Genomic DNA, 15,714 nt, shown 5'->3' on the forward strand with positions numbered 1-15,714 from the left:
AACTAAACCAGCCTTTTAATGTGTTTATGTAAACTCAAATACTCGGACATATTGCTAACAATAGGGGAAAGGTGATTATGTGTTTTAAATATTGCTAGATGCAGACTAGAAACTGTTATCAGCTTTAATTCTTTTTATCAAGAATAATTCAAGGGGTTTACATTTGGAATTCAGTTACTTTCAAGAATGTAACCTCTTAAATTTCTTACTGGAATTATTTATCATTCCAAAGAAATATTCTTTTGTATAGCCTTAAAGAAATATGATAATCCTAAATATTTCCAAAGAGCAATACCCTTCTTATCATAAAAATTGCACCATATGGTAGCGGACATCATGGCATAGTAGCTAAAGACACTGCCTGACACTCCAGCATCCCATCTGGCTACTGGTCCACTTCTGATCTAACTTCCCACTTAAGCAGCAGAATATGGCCCAATTGCTTGGGCTATTGGCCCTACCTTGGTTGTTGTGAACATTTTGGGAGTTAGATGCCGAAATCTCTCTCTCTCTCTCTCTCTGTTTATTTTTGCATAACTCTGCTTTTCAAATACACAATAAAATCCTTTTCTAAAATAATGCTACACTGTATTTGATATGTGCTGCATTAATAGATTACAAGTGAAAATTGAAATTGCATGAAATATGCAATCTTACTGGCTGAATGGATCTTTACTTGATTCCAGAGGATGAGAAAGCCAGAAAGCAACACTGCAAGAGTCTGTTGAAGCTGCGAATTGATGCAGTTGTTAAGTCTTCTGTAAAGTCCGCCTAACCATGCACATTTACACACATGCGCACACATTGATGCAAGGAAGTAGCCACACTGAGTCATTGTTGCTTGTCCTTCTATATGGCTCATAGAGTGCTGTCCACCACTAGCAGAAATCTGTGGGCTTTTCAATATAAGTAAGTATTGAACCGTATTGGTCAAGCACAAAATCTCTGGGTAGCTTTAGAGGAAGTCGGTTGTGTTTAGCCAAGTTTTATTAGGAGATAGCTAATCCAAAAAATTTACAGTAAATTTAAATGAATAAAAACTTCAATTTAAATGTATGTGAATAAAAGGGACCTAAAATGTGTTGAATATATCTAAAGGCACTCTCCATTACTAATGATAATGTGTATGTTAAATCAATGAAGTCCTGACGGTAGCAAAGTCAGAGAAAGATCCTGACTGCTCTTACAACTCCAAAATTGGAGTCACATCTGTTTTTCCATGTGTTGATGAGATTATTTGGCATTAGCAATAATAATTAGAAACCCACAGTCAATTTGAGATCAACATCTTCTTATTGTAATCACTGCTTCTTTCAGATTGGCCACACATTGATAGCTCCCCGGGCTCCAGACGTGATCTCTAATTACTTATAAAGAAGTGAAAAAAAAAATGAGGTTACACCACATTTTCCATTTAGACAACCATGCTCTAATATACAGTGCTCTGTGTAAGATCCTCGTGCCTGATCACTTGAATTAGGATGGAAACTATTGTGTTGACTTAGAAAATACACCCTTATTCGTGGGAACTCTGTAAACTAGGAGAGAAGGCAAGGCCAAATACTAAGGTCAGGGAACCAAAAACGATAGCTTAAAATGTTTTCTCAGTTAAACTATTGGTTGCAGATTCTGTTAGGCTTCCTTAAAGCACAAATGCGGCAGTTCTGCTTGCTTTGAAGGTGGGCAGCTGTTCAATGCGGAGGAAGCTGAGGTGAGACACCTTGCATGTTGTGTGGAGACCACAGGCCCCTGTATTTTCAGGCCTCATTAATTTTCACTTATGTTCTAAAGCTCCAGCAGGTTCTGCATGCCAGTTTAATTACTCTGCATCACAGAAGTTGCCGATTTCTTTTCTTGGAGCTACTTTACTCCTTTTAAATATTTAACCTTACTGCCCTTCACTTGCAGGAAAGACACATAGAGAAAAAAAGAAAAGAGAGAACTATAAACAATAAAGCTTTCAATGGCCTTCTCAGGCAGAAAATGTTCACTCATGGAAGGTGATGGACTGTCACAGTTGACACAATTTCTAAGGCTCTATACCTTAATCTTAATTACTCAAGGGTTAACCTCAGACTGAAACACTGCCATCTGTCACAGTTAGCAATGCATCAAACACTTTGTTTTACCTTCAAAAATAAAGAAATAATAAAGTATAGTTTAGCAATATGAATTTTAAACATCAAGTATTCAAGAAGTAGAAACAACTTAACATTTTGGTTTATATATTTGATTAGGTTTGTAATATTTTGGTAAGTATAAGCAATTTAAGAATCCGTTTTTTTTTTGGTAAGGAGTTCATTTGGCTAGGCTCAAAGGAAGCCACTGGGAAAGTAAGAACTTGTTGTATATGCTGTTAACGTAAGGGAAACCCACACAAAACCTCCCTGAAAATCTCCAAGCCACACAATTTTCTTTAGCAGGGAAGAACACCTCAGTCTCAAATACCAGGGCTTGCCTTATTTTAAGAGACATCTCCTACAGCTCTAACATTGCAACTTATTTTTAATTAATAATGTTTTACACTTCCTCTTCGCCTACCCCAAATACATGTGAATGTGTAATGCAGGTTTTTGTATGTGGTGTACTTTCAGCCTTCTCTTACAGAAACAGAGGCATTGTGCATGGAATTATGTCAATGTCTCCCCAGCAGAATGCTCAATGTAGAGCAATAGTTCCTCAGTGCCAGAAGGTGGCAGCCTCAGACCATTTTGAGTGATCAACTACTCCTTGCTTTGAGAGACACTCTTATTGCATGTTCTTAAGATGTTCACACAAGGAACTATCCAAAGGATGGCTTTAAATGATTTATTTTCTAATACAATCATGATGAAAAATGACCTTTCAGAATAGAAGTAATAAGTTTGGTCTCATTTGGTTTAAATTGAAATACAAGGACTACTATTCAAAAAGCTGCAGAGTTTTTGAAACTAGCAGATTTATGAGATCCGACTTTTATGAACAGTAAAAAAATATATATATAAGTAAAAAAAATCATAGCCTTGCCTTAGAATCTATAAAGACACTATGGTTGCTGGTTTAGATCTTTGAACTTACTTCTGAACTTCTATCTGAGCATAGCAAGTACAAATTTAGGGTACATATGGTCAAGTCAGGGATGTCAGGTGTCTGTAATTTTTAATAATGACCTCTGTTCTCAAAGAATTTATCTTATTTTTTAGTACCTTAGTAATGGCAAAGGGAGAGACAGACACAGAGAGAGAGATCAAAGCAGAAAATCACAGCTTTAGAAATTATCTTTCGGAATAATAGACTGAAAAATGTCTTTTGATAGCAGTCAGCTAGGGAAAAGTGGATGTTTTATGTTAAAGTTACAGTCTTCTTGTCCTTCACAGTTATTTAAAAAATATTCCTTGTTTTCAGTAAAGTTTTGTGCAATTTTTGTTACAGCCAGGAAGTCAAAGTAGGTCAACAACAATAAAAATTAATACAGGGCTGGTGCTGTGGGGCAGTGGGTTAGCTGCTTCCTTGATGCCAGCATCTCATACGGGCATGGTTCGGATTCCCAGGTCTTCGCCTCACATCCAGTTCTCTGCTAATGTGACTGAGAAAGCAGCAGAAGAGGCCAAGTGCTTGGCTCCTCCCACTCACATGGAACAACCACAGTTGAGGAACTCATGGAAGATCATTACTCTCTGTCTCCCTTGTCTCTCTTGTTGCTGTAATTCTGACTTTACACAGTAAATAATTATTAAAACAACTTTATTGATTTATGATGATGTTTAACATAGTTGGTCAGGGTAGGAAGGATCGAGGGTTAGGGAAATGTGAGTGTGATCATTGTTTCCAAGCTTTCTATTTCTTCTTCCCATTTCTGAGGGAAGGGGAAGATAGTGGATAGACCATGCTCAGTCTCTGAGCCTTTCCAGTACCTGAGGATAGGAAACTGCCATTTGGTGTCAACCCAGGATCCCCAATGTGGCACATACTCTGATGAGGGTTATGCCCAAGTGGTTTTACTAGTTTTGAAATGCTGTCGATCTCTCTGCTCCAAGGGTGAGGAACCCCTTCCAATGTCCGTTGGTTGACATAGTTGACCCTGGTATCTTCATTCGCCCAGCTATTCGCTGTCATTGTTTGGCTGGAATAGTTGTCCAATTTGTTCTGTCCTGCTTCCTCTGCTATGATACCAGATGTCCTCTGTGGGCATCAATAAGCTGCCATGTCATCTATTCCAGCAATCCACTGCTCTATCTTTTCCACTGAGAAGGCCCAGCTCTGACACATCAACTCCACGGTCAGTCCACCAATCCTGGACTTGAGACCACCCCCCAACCCCGCACATCCCAACTTGTGCCATTGCCAGACCCCGGCAATCCACATACCAAGTTCCCTCAAGCATATCCCTTGGTGTCTAGTGAGCTTCCTCTGGTGTCATTGGCTCCCCTGGCTGCCTGATCTAGGCCTTGCAGGTCCCCCAACCCTAGGGGCTCACGGACCCAGTACCTACCACCCAGGCAGTCTCAAGGATCTGGGCCAGGCAACCCAGGTCAACATTTTCTTAAAAAATGTTTTGATCAACATGTAATGTTCATAAACAATTATCTTCATATGTTTCTATATTAGGAAGAAACTGAGTTGTCTGAATGGAGTGCCTTCGTTCATTCTTTTTGCAACTGTAATAGAATACTACAAATAGGATAGCTTATTTTGTTTACATTTAACAAAACCTATTTTTATTTGAAAACAGAGTTATGAGAGATTGAAGGAAGAAAAAGAGAGGGAGAGAGAGATTTTTCATTTCCCTAATTCACTTACCAAATAATCATAAAGCCACAACTAGGCCAAGGTGAAGCAAGGTGCTAGGATTTTCCTCTGGATTTCCCACATGGGTGGCAGGAACCCAGCCACTTGGGTTATCTTCTGTTGCTTTTCCAGGCCCATTGTTAGAGAGATGGATCAGATATGGGGCAACCAGTGTATGAACTGGCATCTGTTTCACAGGCCGTAGCTGAACTATGCCACAAAGTCAGCCTGAGAACATTTTATTTTTTTAAGTTTTATTATATCATAGGGTGGCTTGAAAGGAATAAAAGTTTATTTAGATAAAGGCACTGGCACATCTGCTGAGGGCTTTCTGTCTCCATCATCGTATGGTGGAGGACATGATGTTACATGATATTATAGAGTAGGCATGTAAGAAGTGGAGTCAAACTCACTCTTTTATTGGAAACTCGCTTGTCTAATACCAACACTTATCCAATCAGAGACCTCACAGCCTAACTACTCAAAGGTGCCATCTGTCAACACACTACAGCATAATATTAGGGGATCATGGTGATATAACATGACCCATCATGGAACAACATTTCAGGATGTGACATATCACTATCTTATGTTTATTTGCACAGTTCATGGTAATGGCATGTGAAAACACTGATGAATGGCAACTTTATTTTATAACTATGCCGTTGTACCATTCAAGGAATTTCTTTTCATTCATTTTCTTCAATTGGGATGGATTTTTTATAAATAAGATTTTAAAATATTTTATTTGTTTTTATTCAGAAGTAGATTAGCAAAGAGAAGGAGAGACAGTGAGATAGATCTACCAGCTGCTGGTTCACTCCCTAGTTGGCCATGATAGCTGGAACTGAGTTGATCTAAATCCAGGAGCTTCTTCCTAAACCAAGTAGTTGCAGGGGCCCAAGGACTTCATCCTTTAGTTTCCCTGGTCATATAAAAGAAGCTGGAATGAAAGTGGAGCATCTGGGACTTAAACCAGTGCTGATACAGGATACTGATACTTGCAGGTAGAGTACTAGTTTGTACGCCATCATGCTGGTCTCTAGGATTTTTTTTTTTGCAATGATTATGTATTTCCTTGAGAAGTAGAGTTGCAGAAAGACAGGGAGAGACAGAGATAGTAAGAGACAAATAGATCTTCCATGCAGTGGTTCACATCGATGGGTGGCAGCAATGGCTGTTGCTGGTCTAGCTGAACCCAGAAGTTAGAGTTCTTCTGGGTTTTTCAGATGGAGACAAGGGCCTGCCCAAGTATTTGGGTCATCTTCAGCTGTGCTTCCAGGCCCATGAGCAGGGAGCTGGATGGAAACTAGAGCAGACTAGAAATGAACTGGCACTCATACAGGAGTCCAGCATTGCAGATAGCAATCCGATATGCTATAGCACAATGCTGGGTACCTGTGGACTTTTTTTTTTTTAATGTGTAAGTACATGTGTATCAGTGCAGAAAGAAATAAACTGAACCGGAAGGAACTAGATATCTTCTGGATAATGTGGAAAACTCAGATTAAAAAAAAAGAAAGCAAAAATATTTTTGAATGGCTGAATCAAATATTATCCTTTGCAGCTGTTTCATCAAACATTCCATATATGCACTTCTTTTTTTTTTTTTAAGATTTATTCATTTTATTACAGCCAGATATACACAGAGGAGGAGAGACAGAGAGGAAGATTCTCCGTCCGATGATTCACTCCCCAAGTGAGCCGCAATGGGCCGGTACGCGCCAATCCGATGCCGGGAACCTGGAACCTCTTCCGGGTCTCCCACGCGGGTGCAGTGTCCCAACGCACTGGGCCGTCCTCAACCGCCCTCCCAGGCCACAGGCAGGGAGCCGGATGGGAAGTGGAGCTGCCGGGATCAGAACCGGCGCCCACATGGGATCCTGGGGCCCTCAAGGCGAGGACTTTAGCCGCTAGGCCACGCCGGGCCCTATGCACTTCTTTTTTAAATTAAAAAATAAAATAAAAAAGCTTTCATTTGTTTTGAGGGCTGGAATTTGTGCTTTTTTTCATTTAGGTACACCAAAGATAAATTAATTTTTTCACAATTTGGTTCAATAGCACTCCTTAAAGTGCTTATGTATTCTTCAGGAAACGCATATCGGCAAACAAATAAAACAAAAGCCATGAAGTGTTCTGAAGATAGTTAAAGTTTGTATAATTGAAACATTGAAAAGTTAAAATAAAGTAATGCTTCACTGAGGGCATCTATCACAATATTATCAAATGGATAACCGCCTGAGATAATGCTTTATCAACCACTAAGATGTTTTGTCTGAAGGATGACGTGTATCTAAGTCTGAATTCAGATGTGAAAGTTGAAGTATTGAGAATCTAGAGATCCAGAGAAACTCTAGATCAAACCAAAAGACATACATTTCACTGAGATGGCTTCTTGATACTATCTTTTATTATTAGTGGAATGACATCTATATTTGTAGTCTGCAAGGGTACACCAACATATTCAAAATGAAAACAGCTTTTTCTTTTTTTTAAAAATCTCTCAAGTTACTAAAGCCAGTAGCTAAAAATTAAAAAATGTTCAGACAGAACTCTGAGTTTTCTGATGATGCTCTAAGGAAGGAAATAGAGCACCTGCAAATGAAGAGTGAAAGTCCAAATAATGCACGCGTTCATTGTATTATCATAATCACACAGTAGTGTGCTTTGCCCCAGTTAGACTGAAAAAACTTTTGTCCTTTAAAGGCTTGGAAATATCCGATCTAATGACATACTAGATTGACACAATGTTCACTTGGCCAAATTTTAATAAACAATGCCTGCATTGTTCAGGAGGCATATACTCACAAGTGTCTGGAATTCAGTCATTTGTATTGCTGGAAAATTCCAAGAGAGGATAAGAATTAAACCCTAAATTATGCATAACCTAATTTAAAACTCAAATGGCTTCCAAAGGAGCACATCACTCTTTTCCATAAATGCCTAAAACAGCAGTACAAAATGCCACACTGTTGAAGAGACCCACAATTCAGATGTTCTTAATTGTTCTGACGGTTGTTTCACTCAGATCATTCTAAAAATTAAAATCTCCTGTTTTGATCCCTGAAAAATATTGTCAGATTTTGATAACTCTCTTGGTGGTTAGCAACTGCTTTTCAGTCAGGAGGTAATTGACTCGCTCTCGCTCTTCCATTTAATCAGGTGCATTCAACAAGTATATGCTTACACTGAGGCCTGTATTGAAAGCAGGAGTGTTGCAACAGCCGCGGACTAACGGTAAGTGTAAGAAGACGAGGTAGTAAGCACAGGACTGAAGATGCTTATTTCCTTGACTGGAAAAACACTTCCTGCCGCACTGGAAATAAACTACAGCTATCCTCCTGATCTCAGAGTTATAATCTCATTGATTGGCTAATTTACACAGTGGAAAGTAAATTAACTTGTTCCTCACATCTGTATTTACATCTTGATCAATTTTTTTTCAGTCCTTAGGTAAGCACCACTTAAAATGTTCCCCAAAATATGAAGTCAGGATTTTTGTGATTATGGTCATGGCTCCCATGAATTTTGTACCAAACAGGTCATGGACAGTATTAGTCATCACTATTTCACTTACTGGATGTTTATCATATAATAGACTCTGGACATAAAATGATTAATAAGATAGATGTGGTCATATGGCTCTGTAAAGTGCATAACTTAGCAATAGACATAAAAAAACAAGAATTGGGTCTGGTGCCATAGCCTAGTAATTAAAGCCCTCGCTTTATACCCGCCTGCATCCCATATGGGCGCCGGTCTAATCCCGACAGCCCTGCTTCCCATCCAGCTCCTTGTTTGTGTCCTGGGAAAGCAGCTGAGGACATCCCAGAGCCTTAGGCGCCCGCGTAGGAGATCTGGAGGAAGTTCCTGGTTCCTGACTTCAGATCAGCACAGCTCTGGCCGTTGTGGCCATTTGGGCAGTGAATCAACAGACGGAAGATCATCCTCTCTGTCTCTCCTCCTCTCTGTATATCTGACTTACCAATAAAAAAAATCTTTCTTTTTTAAATCAAGAATCATAAGTCCTAAAAAAGGTGTTGTGTACAATGGGTGCACATCATAGCGTGCCCACATACAGAATGCATATCCTGTTGTCACAGATATTATCATCCATGCAGGGAAACATAAAATGAGTGCCCCCTTGAGTTCTTGAGGTTTCTCTCTCTCTTTTTTTTTTTTTTGCTAGAATTCATGATTCTTTGTCTTTCCAAAAACAGCACATACAGTAGAGTTAGAGTTAAGATGTAGCTAGTTATACTTAGGACAATAAGCCAGTTTCAAAAAAAAACATGTAATGTTTGATGTGACACATGGCATTCATATGGAACACACAAAAATTGAAGCTATGATATGGTCACTTTGTGATTGTCATTTTTAGTTCATGTTTATATCCAGTGGAAATGTGGTCTTATGTTCTTTTACTGTTTACTTGCTGAATATTATTATTACAGACAAATCAAGCCTGTGAACATAAAGTGGGTTAAAATTATGTCTTCAAATATTATTATGAAGAGGGAATGAGGGAAGAGTATTGAAGAGTGGAGTAGCGGAGCAAAGGAAATTTGATTATCTTCTTGATCTGTACCTATGGAATGTATCAAATCTGTTCTCTTTTTGTTAATAGAATGAAATGAAATAGTTTATCATGGAAAAAGAAGAAGAAATGCAACAGCAAGGACATGCAGGGCCATGAAGGCAATTTGCGTTTTTGTTTTTCAATACTAGAAAACCTGGAGAATTTTAAGTAAGCGAGTCACATAATTGGGTTTAGATTTTGAAAAGTAGCTCCGATTGCCATGGAAAGAATCAGTGATGGGATGATCAAAGAGGAGATGAAACCAGAGAAGAGATCATGAGAGCTGTCTAGGTAATGGTGTGAATTTGGATTAATGTGGCAGTGCTAGAGGTTATGAGAAGTGCTCGGATTCAGAACATTGATTTCAATAACATTGCCAGCAGACTTCATGGTAGACTGACCCTATAAGTATTCTTTCTGATGTAGGAAGTTAGTTTCGAGGCAATGCAGGATGCAGTATTGGAAAAATGACAACGCAGTTTGGAGCTCCTAAAATTTTATGGAAGAGGTCTTAGTTGGTGTGAACTGTGAGCAAGAAGTAACTAGTTTTTGGAGAAGAAATGAGAGGATGGGATTTTACTTGACAAGTCACTCATTCAAGATCCAAACTCTTTTTACATTTTAAAATATTTTATTTGTACCAAGTAAGCAAATTTCGCTATATTCAGATTTGAGTGTAATGAAACTTCCTATCCTTCCTACTGCCAACACTCCTTACTCACCCTCCTCTTTCCTTATTTCTTTTTAATTTTCACAATGGCATACTTTTAATTTTCTTTGGAATTATAAGCTTAACACTCATTAGGTAAAGAAATGAACAGATTGCAATAATTTAGAATCAAATCTCAAGAGGTCAGTCTTACTCAGAAAATTTATTTTAAATCAGGAAAACATGACATTTTTCTTTTTAAGATTGATTTTTATTTCACTAAGTATAATGGTACCCAGTTAGCTGCAAAAGACAGGATTCTATTCTTTTTATGGCTGAGTAGTATTTCACAGATCTGTTATTTTAATTGCATTTTGACTGATTGCAGCATCTATATTTTTTCTGCACCACTGTATTCTTTGTCCTGACCAGCTAATCTAGAGATAATAAGCATTTGATTGTTGCACTATGCATTCCTTTAAAATCCCTCAGTTTTAACGAAGGCCAATGATACCAGCACATTAATGAACATGGGTCATAGCCAATTGTCTAAGCATTTTACTGTTCACAAATTGAGCTGTACAGGTAATATCTTCTACATTATATATATATATATATATATATATACATATATATATATATATATATATATTAAGTGACACCTTGTATTCCATCAAAACACAATTATGCAGCAGTGAGATATAAATACATTGACTTATCTGACTAGATAATTTCTTTTTTACTAGTATGCAGGTGCCTCATGAAAATAATATTTCTGTCCAAAACAAAAAAAAAAAAACCATTCTGGACGAGGATGAATTTAATATAGTCTTGATATTAAATTATTTTATTATTATACAGTGATTAACTCCACACATTTTAGAATAGATTTCTTTTTTACAGTTCTGTATTCGATCTTGATCTGCCCCGGTCCCAGCTTCCCTGCTGTTACGGGGATTTGGACAGTGAACAAACAAATGGAAGATCTCTTTGTTTTTCCTTGTCTCTCAGATCAAACACACACACAAACACACACACATACACTCACACCTTTATGTAAGTATATAAGAATCTTCAAATAATTTGAAAATTTTAATTACCTCTGATTAGTTACCTTAGTTACTTTTCTATTGAAGAAATACTTGTGGAACACTTACTCAGTGCACCTTAATGGGATAACAATGATGTGTAAGGGACACTTTGATCTCTAGACACATGAAATTTGAAAGTTATTTCATATAGAACTTCTCTCACACCTGTCTTGTAATTTTTTAACACTTACAGTCATTTCTGTAATTGTCTTTCTCACCTGTCTTTATCTGCTCTGGAACACCTTTCTTACCATCTATGTCTATTTCACACACTCAGTTTCGGCACTACAAAGGTTGGCACTTGTTTTTCTCTTATGGATGTTATTTTTGTTGTATTTTTATATTATTTCCTGAATGTTATACTCTGAGCACCCACCAAAAGAATTTTTAGTTAATCCACTATACTCTAGTATTTGCAGTGTGTTCGATACAGAGTAACCTAAGAATATTTGTTGAAGGAATAAATTAACTCAGTGTTAATATAGGATAAGTGAAGTATTTAAATTCACACACTGAATTTCACTCATTTAAAGATACCATCAGAGAGAGCAAGAAGGATGGAGACAGATCAGCCGAGGAGAAGCATAGGGGGTGCAATCCTGCGAAACAGGAAAAAGTAGGCCGATGGCAGAGACATGCCTGGTAACCTGTAAATTAAGGAAAGCAGCAGAGCCAGTGGAGCAGCAGTGTAGTGACAGACACTCCAGTGACAATTGGAGTTCCACCTGTGCTTGAGTGAGAAGGGGGACTCACTGGGAATGCAGGATGTGACTGCACTCATAGAATTGTGGGTCCTGGGAATGTGGGATGGGTTACAATAGCTAAGTGAGCATGCTCTAAGCCAGGGGAGAGCTCACTTCTGGATTAGCACATTGCACTGGTCTCCCTGGGAAAATAACACCAATGTAGCATCCCATGGATTCCATCCATAATAGATCTGAGTTGACCCAGACCTAACAATAACATACCCCACAAATCTTTCCTTTGTGTGTGAAAATGAAGTAATATATTTCAAAAGCAAACAAAAAGTGACACCTTGCCTCTGTAAGAGATGTCCTACAAATTTGCTTAAAGATGTGCTACAGACAAAGAAAAAGAATAGCACCTACTAAATCTGGAGGCAAACATGAAGAACATTTCAACAAAATCACACACACACACACACACACACACACACACACACACACACACACACCCTAAATCAAAGAATGAGAAATAAATGCTAAACTGTCAGGGCCAAATCACTAACGCATCGAAGAAAAGACATAGATTAAGGAACCAAAGTCAGCACCCATCTATCTGTTTCCTAAAGGCAGCAGATCTCACCAACAAAGATAGTGGAAACTGAAAGTGAAAGGATGAGAAGGGATTTCCAAACTAATGGAAGTGAAAAATAAGCTGGTATAGCATTCTGATAAAAGGGATCCATTCAACAAGAATAATAATTGATGTATGTACATGAAATGACAGGGCATCTGGCAACATTAAACAAATATTGATGGATTTAAAGGGTGAAATAGACTCCTATATGATAATAGTGGAAGACCTTAAAATCCCACTAACCTCAATGGACAGATCTAAGGGAGAAACAGCAAGAAAACAGAACTCTGAGAAAATGGGCTTAATTGATATCTATAGCAGCTTCCATCTACATACACTGAATACTTTTTTTTTCACCAGCACATGGTATCTTCTCTTGGATCCTTTACATTATTGTCCACAAAGGAAGCATCAGCAAATTAAAAAAAAAATGAAAACATACCATGCATCTCCTCACACCAACATGGAATCAAACTGCAGGACAAGTCAAAATATCCCAGAGGATATGTAAACACTTGGAGACTCAACAACATGTTGCTAAATCAACAATGGGCTATAGAAAAAAATCAGAGGACATAAAAGAAAGTGCTTAATATGAATGAAGACATCAACAAACATTTCAAAACTGTGGGACACAATCAAGGTAATTCCAAGAGGAAAGTTCGTTGCATTTAGTGCCTACTTCAAGAAACTAGAAAGGCATCAAGTAAGTGGGATAACCATGCATCTGAAGGAGGTAGAAAATAACAACAACAACAGCAAAATAATCAATATAAGAGAAGAAATTAACCAAATGGAGAACAAAATGACAATACATAAGACCTATGAGGCAAAGGATTAGTTCTTTAAGAAAATCAATAAAATAGATTCCCCACTAATCCAACTAATCAAAACAAGGAGGGAGGAAATGCAGATCAATAAGATCAGAGACAAAGGAACTGTAGAGATGTGTACCTCAGACATGCACAGTATAATCAGGAATTATTACGAGCAACTGTACATCAACAAATAGTAAGACCTAGAAGAAATGGATAGATTTTTGGACACATACAATTTACTAAACTGTATCATGAGTTCATTGAAAATCTCAATAACCTATAAACAGGATGAAGATTGAATCAGTAATTAAATGTCTTACAACAAAGAAAAGCACAGGATTTGTCAGCTTCACTGCATAATTCTACCAAATGTTTTGAGAACAATTTACCCCACTCCTCTACAAGCTATTGAAAACAATGGAAAAGGAGGCAATGTTCCCAAACTCTTTCAGTGAAGCTAAGATCATCTTAATACTAAAGCCATAGAGAGATACAACAGAGAAGGTTAAAAATAAAACTGGAAGAATCACAACACCTCCAGACATACTACCAGGCAGACATAATAAAAAAGTCTAATGCTGGCACAGAAAAAAAAAAAAAGATGAGAGATGGAGCAGAATAGAATCACCAAATTGACCCCATATATTTGCAGCCAACTAATCTTTGACAAAAGAACTAAAAATAGTCAGGGAAAATGTTTAGTCTCCAATAATTGTCTTGGGAAAACTGAGTTACAGCCTACAAGTAAGAAGCAAGACTCCTATATTCCCCCTTACATAAAAATCAGCTCTAAATTGATCAAGGACCTAAATTGACACCCAGAAACCATCCAACTGTTAGAGGAAAACATAAGAAATATTCTACAAGATATAGGCATTGGTAAAGACCTTTTAGAAAATTACCACAAGCACAGGCAATGAAAGCCAAAATAAACAAATGGGACTACATCAAACTAAAAAGCTCCTGCATAGCAAAGGAAATAATTAACAAAGCGAAGATGAAACTGAAAGAATGGGAGACAATCTTTGCAAATTGTACAACAAATAGGGGACTAAAATCCAGGATATACAGAGCTTCAGAAACTCAACAACAACAAAACAAACATCCCTGCAAAGAAATGGGCGAAGGAAATGAACAGGAATTTTTCAAAAGAATAAATTCAAAATGACTAATAAAAATATTTAAAAAATGCTCAGGCCCTCATGCAGTTAGTGAAACACAAGCAAAAACTACATTGATGTTCCACCTGACTTCAGTGAGATTGACCTACATTTGGAACTCTACTAACAACACCCAGCGGCACAAACGTGGGGAGAGAGGTACCCTCCTTCACTGTTGGTCGTGTGTAGACAGCTGCTATGGCTAATACTAACACAATTGAAACTCGTGCTACTGTATGACCAGCTCTCTCACTCCTTGAAATATATTCAAAGGAAGGGAAATCAGCATGTGAGACAGTGACCTGCAGTCCTATATTTATAACATCACAATTCGCAGTATCAAGACATGGGAACAACCAGCTGCCAGTTGAAAGAGGAATGGATAAAGGAGCTGTGGTACATCTACTCCATGGAATAGTACTTAGCCAGTGAAAAGAACAAATCCTACCATTTTTAAGAAAAGATTCAGTGAAGAAAGCTGATCCCAAAAGAACAAATATCGTATGTTCCCTTTGATATAAGGCAACATGCATGCAAAATAAAAATAAATAGATATACAGGTAAACATACACATTTATATATTATCATAGATTAACTACATAATGGAGACCAGCATATTAGGAATGAAGACACATTACAATATGCATCCCTACTCCAGAATAAAAGGCGTACTCACAGTGAAACTGTTAAATATAACTTCATGGTATGATGCTAGATTTTCTACAAATACCTATAACTACAATGTCATTATACACTGAAATAAAAGAATGTTGGACTTGCGACTATTTCTGGAGGACAATACTATTGTAATAATACAGAGGAAAATAGTGGGGAGTAGAAGAGGGAGGAAGAACGGAAGGTGGAGTGAAGAATCTTCATACATAAAATGCTGTATCTTTAATTAAGAAAAAAATGGCAGAATGTGTTTAGCAAAAAAGCTGACTAGTCACACAGTCAGCTACATGATTCTTTAATTATTGTGTATTTCATACTGATTCTAACCTACAATTAACATTTGAATAAAATCAACAAATAGGATTGCTTTCTCTTTCAGTAATTATAGCCTTCTAAAATAACATAGCACTCTATAATTCTAAAAATGTTCCACTGTGGAAACAGTTTAGCCCTTTTTTCTGTATATTTTGTTTCTGCTGCCGATTTGTAGTATTTAAATGAATATTAGTGGATAGGAACATTTATAAACAAGATCAAAATGAGTAAGCTATTTAGGGAGATGTAGAGACTTGATCTAAGGCTCTGATTTCTTCTTCTACATTGCAGACACTTAAAAAAACTCAATGTGAAGGATGCATATCTTGAAACTTCAAGG

Source organism: Ochotona princeps, chromosome 14 (assembly GCF_030435755.1).
Source record: "Ochotona princeps isolate mOchPri1 chromosome 14, mOchPri1.hap1, whole genome shotgun sequence".
Classification (NCBI taxonomy): domain Eukaryota; kingdom Metazoa; phylum Chordata; class Mammalia; order Lagomorpha; family Ochotonidae; genus Ochotona; species Ochotona princeps.